This window comes from Leguminivora glycinivorella, chromosome 7 (assembly GCF_023078275.1).
Source record: "Leguminivora glycinivorella isolate SPB_JAAS2020 chromosome 7, LegGlyc_1.1, whole genome shotgun sequence".
In the NCBI taxonomy this organism is placed as follows: domain Eukaryota; kingdom Metazoa; phylum Arthropoda; class Insecta; order Lepidoptera; family Tortricidae; genus Leguminivora; species Leguminivora glycinivorella.
The window spans coordinates 20,577,282-20,590,342 of record NC_062977.1 but is presented as its reverse complement, the minus strand read 5'-3'; positions in this window follow the sequence as shown (position 1 = coordinate 20,590,342).

The window sequence follows — 13,061 nt, the reverse complement described above, 5'->3', positions numbered from 1 at the left end:
TTCAGAATTTACCAACTTAGTAAATACCTAATGTAGGTAACCAACTGTAGATAGTAATATTTAATTTTTATTTTGTAGGGTGGTTGGAATAAGACGCCAAGTAGGAACCAGTTGTTTATTGGTTTAACTTCCAATATTACAAATAATCATCATACAAGTGGAGTACCTAGCTAAACATGAGTTGAAGGTCCTCAGGGGCGACCACTGCAAGACCAAAGGCCAACCGATTATGAAGCTTATGGGCGGTCCGTGTAGACGGTCTCGACCCGTGCTTCATTTGTTGGTTGGACTTGGGGCGTAGCAGAGGCCGTCTCCCAAGCTAGACCACTAGCTAACAACTGACTGATCGGCGGCCGCGCGGCGCCTTTTATTACGGTTTCCCCGCCGCCTGCGCTGCCTGCGCCGCTCGGAGTACTTCGCGCGCGCTCGGGCCGGTCGATCCGCTGAGCGCGACGGGTGATGGTGTGCGAGCGAGAAAGTATTCGAGCCCGCGCGCTCGTGCGTGGTAATGTACAATACAAAATACAAAATACAAAAATACAAAAAATCTTTATTCAAAAAATACAAGTACATTGTATGCAGGGGATGGAGCCGCCCGGTAAGCAGAATGTGCTTGTGTTGGGAGGCACCGCTCTTCCCTAGGTTTGTAGGTAGACACTTTTTTTTTTTTTTTTTTTTTTTTTTTTTCACACGAAAAGAATATTTACTACAATTTTTTTTTTTTTATTACTACTACAGAATACATGTAATTATACAAGTTTACTATTTAATTATTTGTTTTTTCTTTTTTTTCTACTTAATTCTACGACATGCAGTATAGCGCTAACGCTCACGCATAGGTCCACTGTTTCCCTTTATACTTAAATGAGAAAATATAGTGTTATATTTAAAAGAGAACAAAAGTCTATGTGTGTGTGTGTGTGTGTGTGTGTGTGTGTGTGTGTGTGTGTGTGTGTGTGTGTGTGTGTGTGTGTGTGTGTGTGTGTGTGTGTGTTGTTATTATATAACTCTAATAATCCGGTCTTAATAGTTTTTCCGTTTCCTCGTAACTTTTACTTTTTAGCCACTTTGTGAGATGCAATTTACATTCGTGATGTGATTTTGAATGAATGTCTAATTCTTTATTGACTTTATTATAGAGGTAGGACGACTTATGACTAAATTGAGATCTTGCAAAGTTAGTTCTCGTACGTAAGGATTTAGCTACATTTATCATATTTCTTTTGCTTTTATAATTAGGGTTGTAGGGTATTAGCTTATGGCTTTTTAATATTGTTTGCAAAACATATAATTTCCTCACCGAGAGGAGATCACTGTTTTGGTAAAGCATTTCAGTAGGATACCTGATTTTTTTGAAGTACATGACTTTTATAAGTGCACGTTGAGCTCTTTCAAGAAAAATAAAACGAGTTTTTGCAGAACCTCCCCAGGCCGGTATGCAGTACAATAAGACAGATTGCACCAGAGAGATATAAATTTCATTTAGGATATTGCGAGAATTTGTAAGACTTGTTTTACCTGGTGCAATGTGCCTTAGTGACTTAAATATCCAGATCAGTTTTCTGACTCTACTGATTAATTGGTCAACGTGAGAATACCAATTTAAATGCTCATCCAGTTGTACGCCCAAATATTTTATATCCGAGACTTTTTCAATTTTTGGACAGTTACAAGTGATAAAGTTTGGTTGCTGGCATGAATGAATTTTCAGATCTATATGAGGAGTTGGTTGTGAAATGCTGAAACAAACATGTTTTGTTTTATTAGCATTTAATGTTAATTGGTTCATCCTTAACCACTTAGAAATTCGTGCCATCCCGAGTTCAGCGGCGTTCTTTACCTCTTCCCATGTTTTTCCGCTGAAAACAACAGCTGTGTCGTCAGCATAAGAAAATATTTTTGCGCTAGGAATGGTCATATCGCAAAGGTCGTTGATATAAATTAAAAATAAAGTCGGGCCTAGAACACTTCCCTGCGGTACGCCATAATGAATATCCTCGTCCTCACTGACACATTCGCCAAGTTTAACTCTTTGTTGTCGGCCGTAGAGGTAATCTTTAAAAAGTGAAAGTGGTATCCCTCTGATACCTTTTCTCTCCAATTTTTGCACTAGAATAGGAAGAGAGACCGTGTCAAATGCTTTCTTCAGATCCAAGAATATAGCTAAACACTTCTTGCTGTTATCAAGAGTCTCTATAACAGACGAAGTAAGAGATATTACTGCGTCCTCAGTTGATCTTCCGTGCCTGAATCCAAACTGTGAATTTGATAGGAAATTAAATTTGGTTAAATATTTTAGTAATCTGTTATTAAGTATCTTTTCTAAAATTTTGGAAACTACTGGCAAGACTGAAATGGGTCTGTAATTGTTAATGTCGTCTTTCTTCCCACCCTTGTACACAGGAGTAATGACAGACTTTTTAAGTGATTTAGGGAAGACTCCTAAACTAAAACTGAGATTAACTATGTGAGTTATAATAGGTACTATTTCCTTAGCAACATATTTGACAAATTTCGTGCTTATATTGTCCCAGCCGGGGGCGCTATTTGATTTTAGATTTGAAAGAGTCATATACACTTCGTCTTCATTTGTAGGTAGTAATACAAATGATCCGGAGTGACACGGAAGACTACCGAGGAAAGCGTTTAGTTCTTCTTGAGGCACAGGGCGGATCTGTTCAGCGAGTTCTTTACCTACATTAGCAAAATATTTGTTTGTGGTGTTTGCTGATTCCGTAACTGTAGGTTTAATATTTAAGAGTTCAGCGTTAAGTTTATAAGGTTTATTAGTGTGTGTTAATGATTTTATGTTTTGCCAAAGGAGCTTATTATTATGAATGGATTTTTCTAGGAGTTCTCTTTCATATTTTCTTTTAAGTTTCTTAAGAAGATTGTTGCAGTAGTTCCTGTATCGTATAAAGGTTATTTTTGAAATTGCATTAAAGGGATTGTTTTGAAACTCTTTTTGTAGCTTATTACGATTTCGAATGCAACGCAATAACCCAGGTGTGATCCACGGCTTTATGATACGCTTTGAGCTAGGTATAAGGGCAACTTTAGAATTATTTTTTTTTATAGATTCACTAATCACGTCTACAAGCCTTTCTGTGACGACATCAGGTTCAGTGCACAACATTAGTTCTGACAAATTTTGTTGTTGTAAGTATTTGAGGGCATTTTCAAAATTTATAGTGGTTTTATTGTAATTGTTAGAGAGTCCATTTTTAGACTTAGCTACAGATAGAAATGTTGTATAATGGTCAGTTATGGATGTCTTTATGATGGCTATGGTAGGCGCTAATTTGGTTTTATTAATTTTTAAAATAAAGTGATCTAAACAGTTTTTATCACGAGTCGGTTTTGTATGGCCAGCTAAGAGTCCAAATAATGATAATGTGTTTAAATAATTATTTCTGTTTTTATATTCATATGACTGTTCAATTTGATTAGATTTTGTTTTTAAATTTATGTTGATATCACCAGCGATTATCACGTCACTTCCCGGCCTTATTGTTTCTAAGCATGTTTTAAGAGTATCTATAAATGGCTCTGCATTGCTATTAGAGGGTGATCTGTAAATGCATAAAATTGTATAATTGAGAATATCCACACGAAGGCAGGACGCTTGGGATAATGATATTTCTTGTACGCAATGTTTTAAACTATTCTTAACATATACTACCACGCCATCGTTCTGATTTAGCTGACAGGATGTTAAATAGGTATCGTAGTATGCAAGCTTGGGTACAGGCTTGTTAGAATTTAATCTGCATTCCGTAAGGATAATTAAATCTGGTGTATGTGTGAAACCAGACAGCATAAGTGAAAAATCATCGAAGTTGCGATAGATGCTTCGTATGTTTTGTGAGATAATAGTAAAGTCGTTTTTGTTTATAGGCAATGTTTTTGTAAGTTCCTCGATACTGTCGCATTCAATAGAGCGCGCTATCTCTATATCATCTATTTCTGAAATAGCATGTAAAGGTGTCACCTATTTTTAATGATTAGAAGTAAACTCGTCAATATTAATAAAATGTTATGTAAATAGTAATATAATATGGCTACTAATTGGCAGAAGTGCGGTATAAACCAGAGAAAACGTAATGGGCGTGTATCGTATAATAAGTTACAGGTATGTTGAAAGACAGATAGTGTGTTTTTGATTCGGTAGGTGTGTGAGTAATTGTTAGGTTTGTGTGCGAGTGAGTGTAAGTAAAATGTGTACACATAAACATTATTAATTCTATGCAGTAACATATATATTATGATTATTAGTAATAAGACTAATAAAACAAGCATAATCCACTGGCGCACTAAGTAAGTGTGTATGTAATCGATGCCAGCTAGTCAGTCCTGGAATAAGCGCTGAACTTGAGCTTCCGAGTTTATTTGGATTATTTGTGATTCGTCCGTCTGCCGTACGTAAACCTTACCATAAGAAGTCCAGCAATATTTATACGATTTCGACTTCTTGAGATCTCGAGCAAGGAAGTGGAGACGGGAACCTTTGGAAGTCAGGTGCTCTGATACGTACACCGGGGTGTCTTCTTTGGTTTTAAAACCAAGATGTTTAGCGCAGAGTTTTGTAGAGTGCTTACTGTTGAAGCTCTTGACTGCCTTCATAAGTTCTAGCTTTAATAAAGCGGAGTTTGTTTCTACTATAATTGGCATGCTCTGCTGATCTTGTTTTTTTCCCCGCACCCTATAGATGTCCTTTATGTCGCCCTTATTTATATTACATTCTAGGTTTCTAGACAAGCAGGTTACCATATCCAAAAGGTCCTGCTTTGTTTCATTTGTTTTTTTCGGTACATTTTTTAACTCTAAGTTCGTCTTGCGGGTCCCAATTTGGATTTCCTCCAGCTTGTTCTCGAGGAATAAAATATAATCTCCATCCTCCTTTACCTGTCGCTCTATGAGGTCCACTCTCTTTGTGAGCTCTGCGTTTTGTGTACTTAATTCGGCAATAGAGGTCTTTATACTTGCATTTGTTTCCTTGATCTCCTGCATCGTGCTTTTAATTTCCCGGAACTCGGCTGCTTGCTGGTTCGCATAAAAAGTAATTAATTTTCGCATTTCTATTCTAAAGTCATCCAGTGACCCAGACGCAGAGTAGCTTAGCTCATTGTCAGTTCTATCCGGTTGGCGTTGTCGTTGTGTTACGTAATCGGGGGATGAGAATTCACCATCCTTTTCACTTTCGTGGCAGATCGACATGTCATTATCCCCGCTCATTTTGCCGTGCGACATACTAGGGCAACAGAGGTTTGTTGGACGGTGGCGCTCACCTATTGGCCGATGCAACGAGCGCCGTGCGTTGAGTGGACGGAGATAAGCGCGGAGTTGAATGGGCGCGCGAGCGCGATGCGTATGCGTAGTAACACGTAGTGCGAGTGTAATGAATGACTCACCCGGAGTGGCGGTTGGTTGTTCACCTCCTTAGAGATATGCACTCCTAGTTTATAGTTTTGATTTTAAACAATTTTATTTATATATAGTTTTTTTGAACGGGACGAGTAATGGTTTGTGGGCACGTCTACACCTCGCGGTGGTCCGGGGGGAAGAGGATGTTATTCTGTCTCGCTACATTCTCCCCCTCTGGTACTCTTTAACGTCCCGTAAGAGTACCAGGAATAGCAGGAGTTGTTGTCTCTCCCTCTGGTACGTGAGTAGAACAAATTCTTCAGTTTCGTCATGTTACAGAACCGCTTGATAAGGTTTTCTTCGGAACCCTCCCCCTGGAGTGAAGCTGGTCCGATAGTGTCCATAGTGCAATTCAACTCTGTATTGATGTATCTGAAGATTCTTCCGTTGCTACCTCCTTTGTAAATAATTCGCCACTTACAACCTTATTGTAGGGTAAGAGCGACTTTTTTTCGAGTGCGGGTAGTTTCCATTGTCGCAGGTCCGACAGTACATTTCATTCATGGGCCCTACTTGGGCGAAAGTTATGATCGGGGCGGTACGCATCGGCATTCTCACCCCTTACTTTGTCGATAGACTAACGGCTAACCGAATATGAGCTTATGGGCGGTCCGTGTAGACGGTCTCGACGCGTCGTGATCATTTGGTGGTTAGGCTTGAGGCATAGCATGGGCCGTCTCTCATGCTTGACCGGTAGGTCACAACTGAATTAGTTTGTCTTGCTGCATTCTCCCCCTCTGGTACTCTGTGACGTCCCGTAAGAGTACCAGGAATAACAGGATCCATGTACAGCTACTTGTCTTCCAGTTTCTCGTTGACGCAGCATTGCTAGTGAGGGTGTTCGCCAGAACCCTCCCCCTGCACCAAAACTATACTCGTAGAAATTGCGTAGTTTTTGCCTCTTGTAGTGATTTTGTTCCCTCTTGACTTTTCCATTGTCCTACTTGTTTTTAAGTTGGGCGCCAGCATGTAGGGTGGTTGGAATAAGACGCCAAGTAGGAACCAGTTGTTTATTGGTTTAACTTCCAATATTACAAATAATCATCATACAAGTGGAGTACCTAGCTAAACATGAGTTGAAGGTCCTCAGGGGCGACCACTGCAAGACCAAAGGCCAACCGATTATGAAGCTTATGGGCGGTCCGTGTAGACGGTCTCGACCCGTGCTTCATTTGTTGGTTGGACTTGGGGCGTAGCAGAGGCCGTCTCCCAAGCTAGACCACTAGCTAACAACTGACTGATCGGCGGCCGCGCGGCGCCTTTTATTACGGTTTCCCCGCCGCCTGCGCTGCCTGCGCCGCTCGGAGTACTTCGCGCGCGCTCGGGCCGGTCGATCCGCTGAGCGCGACGGGTGATGGTGTGCGAGCGAGAAAGTATTCGAGCCCGCGCGCTCGTGCGTGGTAATGTTATTCTGTCTCGCTACAATTTTTATTTGCGGTATGTTAAGTTATAACTTAATAAATCAATTATAAGTATTATTATAAGAAATTATGAAGAATGACATGTAATAGGAATTATTATCAATAAACGAATATGAATATGAATATGAATATACCTTATCCTTTGTTAAGCTTATCTGTTGAGTGGTTGTGGTTGAAAAATACCATGCGTTAACGTGGTAATATGGGCTTAACCGTGCACCGTGATACCCTTGAATCTGCTTATTATGTGTCTGCAATGTTCGTTGACAAAAACTCTCTAGTTACCCTCTGATTAATAAGATTTAATAGGAAGATAAGTATCCACGGTACCATTCAATTATTGATGCAAGGAGTAAGAAATTTGTCAATTTAGTATAAAAATTAAGAATGTGACGATAGGATGACATCCACGGAAACGTAATTTTAACACATACCTTAGTTAATAATTATGTTATACATTTTACGCGAACTTACTTAACTGTTATAGCCACTATTTAATTAGGTAATTAGTGTGATTACGTTATATAGTAATAAGATTGATGGTAGTAAAAAAAAGCCTACTTTAAGAGGGTTCAAGGTACAGGATTATCATTTTATTAAGATGTAAACACTGTTTTATGACTGATATATTGTTTCAAAAATAATAAATAGGCACTGCTTAATAAAGTGAGCTTCGTTATACTATTTACATGCAATAACTTTAAAATTATTTTTTCATGGTATTTAAACTTAGACCTTTGCTGCTTTCATTTACTTATTATGGATTACACCTATTTAAAAAATTGACTTACTTGTTTGATGTCGTAACAGTAACAGCAGATTTCAAATGAACTGACGTCAAATGCCTCGCGATAGATCCTGTAGTACCATGACGACACGGAAACTCATTGTTTGTCCGATCCTTGCAGAGACAACATAAAGTTGAATCTCCGACTCTGGTGGCATATCTCCACACCAAACTTTTCTACGTTGTTAAGAGTTTCAAACATTAACAGTAACAATACAAAAAATTAACAAAACAACAAGACAATAACTTTTAAATTCACCGCTAAAGTAAAATGTCAAGGCCTTCAAGTGTTGATCAACTGGGATCTTACAAGTGACTAATTGAAATAAACTAAAATTCTAAACTGCCCCATCCAGATTAAACAAAAAATCCTAAAATGTAAAAATAACACATCGCTCACTTCACTCAGCTTCACGTACAAAAGGCTGCTCGTAAATTTTACTGTCTTTATTACCACGTGGTGGAACTGCGCTTATTATTTGCGAAATACCACCACAGTAAGATAGCTGAGCTCGTTCGTCAAACAATACAGTGCTATAAAGGAATATACTATCTAAAAGTATTATTTAATGTACCGAAACTGATAAGAACTGCAGCTGTCATTTTTTTTGTCTTAGCCGTGGCCCCGCGCACATGTGTGCATATTTTTTGCCTGGAGTATAATAGTCATCATAAGCTTGCTCTTTCGTTCACCTACACTCCTGTTTGTCTTGTTTACATTTAAGATTACGTTATATGCTTACATAAGAGCAAGCTTAAATATTAATTAATTAAAGCCACTTGGTAGGTTTTCATTTTCATACATAATAAATGAAAGAATAAATGTGAAAACCTTAAGAATAACATAATAATGCTTGACCAGAAATATATGGCTAAGCGTCGTGTTGCTGAATTTCATCAGAACTATTGTCCCGGATCCGTAAGTTCACATTTTTGACACATTTGTTTTGAAGTACATATGTTGCGATGTGGCTAAGGCGTATCGTTTGCCAAATATAACGATTAATTTCGAATTGGTTGAATCGATTAGGCCCTATGGACAAGGAGGCGCTTAAACAAATATACGATTTCTATCAACTTACTGAAATGTCATTTGAATCGAAATTACACTCTGCCACAGCACTAGTTTAAAAATAAAAATTAATGATAAATGGTTTAATAAGTAAATCTTGCGTTATAAATTAATATCGTAAAATACTTACTAACGAAGATCCGCAAAAATGTAACATGTTTTAGATTATGTTTAAAGTAAGGGAAATATTATTTTTCTACTCGTCGATTGTAATCTGTCAATTAGGACACCACAGACTAAACTATAAGTGCTAACTGTTTCAGTGTTGGATACTCTATGGCAGTTCCGACTCAACTATAATAATATATGTACTTAATCTCATTATAGTTGACTTTAAGTTAACTGTAATAATTTCAAAAATAGAACATCATACAATTTATATACTAATTTGCGATACCTGGCAAATTTTTCTGCATCTGAAATACATTTTTTTTATTTGTGGCGTTATCGGCCAATCAGAGACGGTTGTTACAAACAATTGGTTACTAGGTAATTCGATGTTGATACAACGGTGAACGACGCTATTAACATTAATTTAAACTTGCATGAATGATGATATTTCCGTCCATTGATGATGAAGATGATGACTCGTAGAAAAAGTATTGTATACAATAGTGATATAATTAAGTTTTTCACTCTCGTACCGTACTGTTAGGCCACTCAGCAAAGCTTCGTGGCCTAAACATGGTACTCGACTGAAAAGCTTTGTATTATAATTATCGCGATTGTATAAAATACTATTTTAAGTACTTGATTTTTTTAACCATTATTACAGGATTTTACGTTTTGTGGACGCTGTCATGTGTGAAAAAGAGGTTCTTACACTTCGTACAGCTCTGGGACAATAGTTACTCCATACTATACTAAACTGTCACCACATACAGTTTTAAGTTAGTGTCAAGTATTTGAGGATTCTGACGGCACATGTCAAAAAATAAACAATATTAAGACGTAACGTAACACAGGTTGACATTTACCATACAGGTATATAGATAGTGTAAGGCATCGGACAGTTTGCTAGTTTTAATTTCAATAAAATCGGAAACAGAATAACGCCGTAAATCACTTAATCTTCTCTTATAAAATAAACTCCCGGGGAGCCGCGTCTGTCTGTGTGTTCGTGATAAACTCAAAAACTGAACGGGTTTTCATATGGTTTTCACTTATGAATAGAATAATTCTTGAGGAAAGTTCAGGTATATAATTTGTTAAAGTTTTGTTTGAATTGGTTGAAATATGACGATATTTTCTAATCGAGTTGGACAAAATCCCGCTGGCTGAGAGCTTTAATCGAAAACGCTGCCGAAACCGTTTGAGCTATATCAAAATAATGTATTGGAAAATTGTGTCTCTCTTATTAGAGTCTATTGGTCTACAAAAAAGTCCGCGATGGCATATGTCTATCTTTTACGGATAACTTATTATAACAATTTTTATCATAATCCCCGTGCGTAGCCGGGGAGGGCCGCTAGTTATATGTATTGTATAAAAATCGAAGCAAAACATAAATATAAGTTTAATTCATATGTAAAAAAAATTTCGTCCAGTATTAAGTATAGGTATTAAGTGATAATTCAATAATAGTCATGATTTGGTTTTCTCCCGGGCGAGTTAAATCTACAAAACGTACGATAAGTACTCTGCACACGAACTTAGTTCGGGCGGCGGCGTGTCACGGCCCGCGGCGTGTCACGTGAATCCGGGCGCTAAGGCAAGTACGTACGTACGTGCGTACGAGGTACGTACCTTGCCGTGTTCGTGAAATTCGTGATCTTAGTACCGCCGGTGTTAAGATCACGTAGCTACGGTTCGGCGTGAATCACGTGTATCCAGAGCCCTAGTATAGACCATATAAATTTCCTGTATAAAGTGGTATATAAGAAAAGTTTTATGTTTTTCATCAGTGATGTTCTGTATGCAGCTTTGACAACCATAATAACTGTCCTTGATTTCGTTCTTAGTATAAAAGATTCTATGACATTTTGTATAATCGTGTCCAAAATAAATCTTGTTCATAAATATTGTTCAAGAGGTCACGCGTACCCGAGAGCTCTTCAAATATTAACTTGGAAATCATTTGTCAATTGGATTATTATGACATGCTCATTTGTATGGATAGAAATACCTTACAGCCCAGTTTTATTAGATCTCGATCTTCGAGACTACGCGAAATTATCGTTGCAAATACTTATACATTTTTGGAAAGATATACAAGTTTCTTTTAAACTACTTACTTTTCACGTTATAATTAGCATAATCACCATAGCGATTAATCAAATCAGAATAAATATAGTTGATCCACTTGAGATATTAGAGAGTTTTGACAATACGAAAGGTGAAAATGAGCACATAAGAGTAAATATGAGTAAATTAAGGAAGAATTTACAGGAATCAATTGTGGCATTTAATCGCCTTCAGATATGCAGCATTAAACTTAAACAATGTTTTGGGGTACAGGTAAGTTTTGATTTGTATCATTTATTACATTACACGTAGTAAGGTAGTGGGGCAAATCTCGACTAGGGGTCAAATGTAAGTGGTCCATTTTTTCCATGTTTTACAATGTTTGTATTATTAAATTACCACCGGTTATTTATGGTAGGCGTGTTCAGTGGATACATGTAGAACTTAACATCATAGTATAATGAAAAAAAAATGGATCAGTTACAATTGCCCCCAGTCGAGATTAGCCCCGCTGTACCTTATGCGTATTACCATACTGGTATGGAAAAAGCTGACGTTAGACGAGTGGATGATTTTACTACCAGTACTAACATCTGTGAAAAATTATCATCTAATATTTTCTCAAACAAGCAACTAGTTCGTAAGATAATAATAGGCTAATTGCCTCCTAGTCCTTTGGCGTCGTAGAAATGCCATTCGGCTACGAAATTAAAGGCTTAGGCTGCGAAGTATTTTTTTTCCAATTTACTGGTAAAGCATCAATTTGGTAAAAATAAGGGCCAATAGGTATTGATGGGACGGGCAACTTCTTTTTAGTTCTTTCTCTCTTATAGCTTTAACGCTACTTGCGAGGTTTACAAAATGGTACAAATACTTTATTATTTAGACGCACGACCGGTTTCCATCCTTACTTGGTAGATATTCCGCGAATTCGCACGAAGCACCACCACGTGCAAGTTGTGGAATGAGCTACCTTCTGAGGTGTTTCCCTTGCGCTATGACATGGGGTTCTTCAAAAAGCAGGTATTTAGGGTTCTCAAAGGTCGGCAACGCATAAGTGGCTCCCCTGATGTTACTTATGTCCATGGGCGGCGATGACTGCTTACCATCAGGCGGTTCGTCTGCTCGTTTGCTGCCTATTTCATAAAAAAAAAGCGTTTAACTTCTTCTTTTCTTATGCGCACTGCCAAGGAGTGGAATTCCTTGCCGGCGGCTATATTTCCGAGGGCCATTTTTTTCAAAGTTGTCCACCCCACTTTTTATTTGGATTTGGAATTTTTTATGTGGTTTCCACTCAGAATCGCGAGCTCTTTCAATCCTAATATGAGAAAAAAGTGTCCCAAGGTTTTTTTCTGATTCCGTTACCATTTTTTCATACATTTTGAAAAAATGGTAACGGAATCAGAAAACTATTGAAACTATAAACTATTGAAACATTTTGTATGGCGGTAACGGAATGGAAGGTTTCAAAAATATATGGAAATCTTTGGACAATATTTTTCTCCTATCAGGATCGAAATACCTCGCGATTCTGATCGCGTAAGAAATACCCATGTTACAAAAAAGTGGAGTGGACAACTTTGAAAAAAAAATGGCCCACATAATCACTGAAAACCCTATGAAATGAGGCATGAAACAATCAACAACTAAATATTTTTTTCATTGTATGTGTGAGAAAATCACTACATTTACATATGTACTGTACATGCCTCGCCGTAAAAGGGGCTTGCCATCTTGGTCTATAACTCACCAGTCGGCGATCCCTTACTTTCTGGCCAGGCCCCGTAGCCGAATGGCATTTCTCCGACGCCAAACGAAAACGAAACGTAGTCCGGCTCTGTCGCGCCAATACGCAAGAGCGATAGGGATAGATATCTACTAGCGTTTCGTTTCGTGAGCGTTTGTGCCATTCGGCTACGCACCCAGGCCCCGTAGCCGAATGGCATTTCTCCGACGCCAAACGAAAGCGATACGCCGCTGGCTCTGTCGCGCCAATACGCAAGCGCGATAGAGATAGATATCTACTAGCGCTTCGTTTCGTGAGCGTTTCGTGAGCGATTGTGCCATTCGGCTAGCCACCCTGTGCAGTAATGTAATCACAGAATGTAATGTTACTTTCAATTAATAGCACAATTTCATTTCAGGTGGTGTTTTCTATTTTCAACTTTTCCCT